We start from the raw sequence: 5,380 nt of genomic DNA on the forward strand, positions 1-5,380 counted from the left end.
TGCACTCTTTCTTCATTTCGTTCAATAACGTTAAGCATTGACTGGCAAAAGCGTATATGGTTATTGTAGTCATTACGTTTAAGGGCTTGCACTACCTGAATTTTGTATGGATGATAGTGAAGGTCACTCTTCAAAATCCGTCTTACTGATCGATTGCTGAGACCAAGTTCTGCGCTGTGCCGTCTCGCGGATTTTCGCGGACTTCGTCCCAACGCTTCGCGCACACGATTAATGTTCTCGGGTGTCCGGATTATTTTTGTGCTGTCGCCTCTTTTCTTTGTTGTGCTAGCAGTAGCTTCAAAGGTTTTAACCCAAAGGAGAATGGCTTTCCTTGATGGCACGGGAGCCCGTGGCGGCAGGTTGAATTCACGACGAAAGGCGCGTTGAGCACCAACCACACTATCCGCGTTTTTGTAATATGCCTTTACGGCATATGCACGTTGCGCACTCGACCAACGCTCCATGGCTACTGAAACTACCACCACTCTAGACGCCCAAGGTCACTTCCCCCACTCTCGCAACCCCCCTCCGCGCCCGACAACCACTATCGAAATCGTGCCGTTTCACTGCCTCACCCTGTATTAGCTCTCGTCAGTGCTATCTCCATCTGTTTCGTCGCTGTCACTGTCGTCCTGGAGTGTCTGTCGTTGCTGTGGCCCAATCTGCGCAGCTTGGCGTTGTCTGTCTCTTCTATACTCTTCCTTCAGGGCCCTCGAGACTCTGTCTGCCATGTCACTGAGTAGCTTCCATTTATCAGGGTCCCGCAGCACTTGCTTGACATCGTCTTGTAGCAGTTGTACTGCCTCACCAGGTTCATATCTATGGCACTGGAGAACAACATGCTCTGGTGTGCCCACGTTTCCGCATATGCAATTGGCAGCTCTGTCCTGATGTATACGGTTAATGTACGTTGGGTACGGTCCGTGACCCGTAAGGAAGTGCATCATGCCTACGCCTGGGTCAGCATGTCTCATTTTTAGGCGCTCTTCAATATTAGGAAAAAACTCATATACACGCCTGCTCTTTTCACTGGTGTCCCACTGCCTTTGCCACTCCATCAGTCTCCATCGCTTTAAGTCGTATCTTGTTGGTACATCCTCGTCAGTTATCTCCTGAACTTTGTGATTCTGTCCCCGTCTCAGCCAATACGCTGCTGCTCTGTACCTTATTGTTATATCTATAGGATACGTGCCAAGCACTACATATAGGGCTTCAGTAGATGTTGTTCCGAAAGCGCCAGATAGCCGCAGGAGTACATTCCTCTGACCACTTCTGGCGGCTGTCACATATGTTGATAGACGTAATCTATGTGCCCATGTACTAGAGGCAAAACTCACTATCGACTCATATGTCGCATAGTAATACGTCTTAATCATTCTTAGTGGCATCCTATACTCTGCGGTATTTATTCTGGCGAGTTTGTGTAGAATAGCTACTGCCTTGTCGGTTGTCAAAAATGATAGTCTTTCGTCTAGTTGGACTCCAAGGTATCTAGTTACCTTCTTCCTGGCAATGTTATTATTACCCAATCTTATCACTGGATTCCGCTGTAAGTTTCCTTTCATCAACATATATGACGTGTTTGCTGGGGCTATTGTTAACTTATATTTCTGGCACCAATTGTTCATTTCAAGCAGGGTGTCATTTGCCTTTGTTTCCAATTCGGCTCTTGAGTTCGCCGTCACTAAAACTGTTAGATCGTCAGCATAGCCCACGATCCCTTCTGTATTGACGCTTTCTTCCATGAGATTGAGAAGTGGCTCAATTGTAATATCCCAGAATAGGGGCCCTAGGATAGATCCGTGTGGGCATCCTTTTGTTATCTTTTTGACTACCTTCCTGTTGCCTTCTTTCCATTGGACGATCCTATCTCGGCAGTAATCTTTCAAGCTAGGGTTCTCGGCAGCTGCAGCTCTCTTAACCGTAAGAATAATCCAGGCCACCACATGTTGTCAAATGCTCCTTGTATATCTATCAATATTGCTACTGCATATTTCCTGTCAGTATCATTAATAATTCGAAGCACTCGATTGATGGCGTCATCTATTGACTTATTCTTGCGAAAACCATACTGATGCTCACTAAGCCCCTGAAGCTCTCTGTGGGCTTGCAGACGATCACATAATAATCTTTCTTGAACTTTCGCCAACGCGTTTAATAAACATATGGGCCTGTATGACCTCGGATTTGTAGGATCTTTATCGGCTGCCTTTTTTATTATCACCGTATTTGCTGTTTTCCACAAAGCCGGTATTCTCCCTTCTAATAATGCATCATTTAGAACCTTTGTCAAGAAAGGCGTTATCTGTACTGCTACTTGGTGTAATGTCTCCGGATATATACTGTCTGGGCCTGGTGATTTCCGACTTTTCATACTGAGAATTGCCCTGTGTACTTCTTCATTCGCGAATGGGGGGGGGGGGGTTATTGCTTCTGTCAGATAGACATCATTAAAACGTCGTCGCATATTCGCGTGTTCTGGGTTATCTGACGTCGAATCATCGTCTGGTAAAAGTTTAAAAAGCAGATATTCCGCAGTGCTCCTCCATCCTCTCGTCATGTTCCCATTTTCTTGTTTCAGTGTAGACAGTATGGTGGGCGATTTAATCTTCTCCGTCAGAAGCTTATATGGCGTGCCCCAAATATTTTCAGCTAGTTGCGTTTTGACATCATTGTCCCAATGCTGTTTCCTTGTGGCGATTAATTTTTCTTTATATTTTGCCTTTGCATCACGGTAACCAGCCAGTCTGATTTCTTTATCTTGTATCGTTATCGCCTTTTGATAAAATTTGCGTTCCTTCCTGCTGTCTTTTCGAAGTAGGGATAATTCATTGGTCCATGGCGTTCGTGTTTTGGGCCTGCAGCTGTGCTTTGGAATGCTTTCTTCCTGTGCCCTTACTAACAGTTGCGTGAGGACGTGGATTCTGTAGTCCACACTACCACGTTTTGAAGCAAGATCAGCTGATTCTACCATCTGTCTCAGTTTAGGCCAGTTTGCTCTCTTCAGATTGAACTGCTTTCCTTCTCGATTACTGGTCTCTAGAGTGCCATGTAACTCTATCGCTATCCCATTATGATCACTATGCACCAGCCCTGGTCGTACTTCCCACCTGTGGCAGTGTGGTAAGGCTTTGTCGTTTACTATAGTTATATCTATCTCGCTCTGTGACCTGCCATTGTCAAACGTTGGTGGTTCTCCCTCTTTGTTCAGAATGTATAGGTTGTGCTCAGCGAGGATTTCATTGATGATTCTTCCTCTATCATCTATAGTGTTTGCATGCCAAAGGGTTGACTTTGCGTTAATATCAGCTGCAATGAGCAATTTTCCTCCTCTTGCATATTCGGCCACCATCTTAATCCAATCTGCATATGGTTCTATGTCATGGGAATATTGGGCGTACAAGGATGCTATTATCCACGTATCATTTCCTCTTTTCAGTTCTACTGTTGTTGCATGAGTATTACTTAACTGAGTAATTTTAGTAATAGTTATATCTGCTGGTTTTACAATCAATGCTGCCATCGGTGGTGTATCTCCTGTTATCACTCTACTATTACTTGGGATACATATCAGTTTGCCATTTCTTGAATACGGTTCCTGCAAACATGCTATATCAGTTCGTGTCTCCTCCATTGCCTTAGGAAGCTCGTTACTCACCATGATTCTATTCTTCATATTTAACTGTAGTATCCTCAATTTGTTTATGTTTCCTTCTCTATTCATATTGGATTTTGGCGATCAGTCTGTCGTGCAGCATCATGTATGTTGGGCAGTCTGAGCTTCCTCCTTTGTTACAAACTTTGTTTCTTCTTTTACATGGAATGCATCCTATTGGGGGTTCCCTTGACAAGCAATCAGCTTTTTTATGTCCCTTCTCCCCACACTTGGCGCAGGTTATTTGTTCATCATCACAGTACTTAGTTGTGTGGGCTAGCCCACAGCATTTAAAACATTTACTTATTGCATCGTAGTCCTCAATATACAGTGCCAAGAAATTTATAAAAACTCGTTCTTGATTCAAAAGAATTGTTCTTATCTTTGGTGTAACTACCAACACTATGCTAGTTGTGCTCCTCCCCTTCTGCCCTGCTTTAAATTTGATCTTCACCCCTTCAGAAAATTCTTCTTCGCTAATATTTCCTTCCATGTTTAGTGTATAAAGCTGTAATAAAAATTCACTCTCCGTAACTGTAGTTGGGACCCCATGAGTTATAGTAATGGTCGTCGTCTTTTAGTTTCTTCACATCTAATATGTTGTATAGTTTCTGCCCTTGCCTGTAACTTTTTGCAGTCTTCTTTGGATGCTGTTTCAACTATCACGACTGTTGGTGTGGTTCTTATAGCCATAATTTTCAATTTTTCTTGTTGAGGATCTATTTCTCTCGTCAATGCGTCCCGAACATCTTTAGTATTTTGATTGTTTGTAGGTCTGAAAAATAGTGTTGTAGCCTGCTTTTCCTTGGCTTTTTCCATCTTCGCAACCGTTTTACGTTGTTTTGGGTTACCTACTGCAACCACAGATGCGAAGGTTTATCCCAACGCCTTGAAGGTGGCTGTTTTCCTCTCGTGCTTTTCGCAGTTCATCCTCTAAATTTTGTATTTTCTCTTTTGCATCTGGTACCGTTTCGCGCAGCAGCTCATCTACCTGTTGTCTCAGCCTGTCATTTTCCTCTTTTAACATATCTATTTGGCCTTCGAGCCTCGCCTGTTGGAGGACCTCGGTGGACTGCGAATCCTGTAATGCTCTAGTTGTAGTGAGCACTTCTACTTGTTGTCGAAGTCGGGTATTTTCTGTATTTAACACATCTATCTCTCCTTCTAGTCTCGATTGTGTCAATACTAATGCCCAGATTCTATTTCTCACGAGTTGGGAAACATTGGTGGAAACCATCTTACTGTTCAATTCGGCTGCAAAATCACTAAGTATTTCTTCTACTGCGGTAATTTTCTCGGCGTTTGATGCATATTTCGGTGTATCAAAAGTTGCCATTTTGTTTCCATGAGCTTCTTCACTCTTTTTCGATCTTCATGGTGGTGTACTTTGCTTTTTTACATCTTGTCCGTGTAGAGAGCCGCTCCGTTGGTGTCTCTTTACGTCCACAAATATATTATGCTAGAACTGACATGTGATTATATTTTCACGCAATTTGGGTGCATAGATCCTGAGAAATCAGTACCCACAACAACCACCTCTGGCCGTAATAACGGCCTTGATACGCCTGGGCATTGAGTCAAACAGCTTGGATGGCGTGTACAGGTACAGCTGCTGCCCATGCAGCTACAACACGATACCACAGTTCATATTTCTATGCATATATCTATGCACCAGGAATTGCATGGCGACGACTTTAAACGTCGTCTACAGTTCTGCCAATGGGC

This window comes from Schistocerca cancellata, chromosome 6, assembly GCF_023864275.1.
Source record: "Schistocerca cancellata isolate TAMUIC-IGC-003103 chromosome 6, iqSchCanc2.1, whole genome shotgun sequence".
NCBI lineage: Eukaryota > Metazoa > Arthropoda > Insecta > Orthoptera > Acrididae > Schistocerca > Schistocerca cancellata.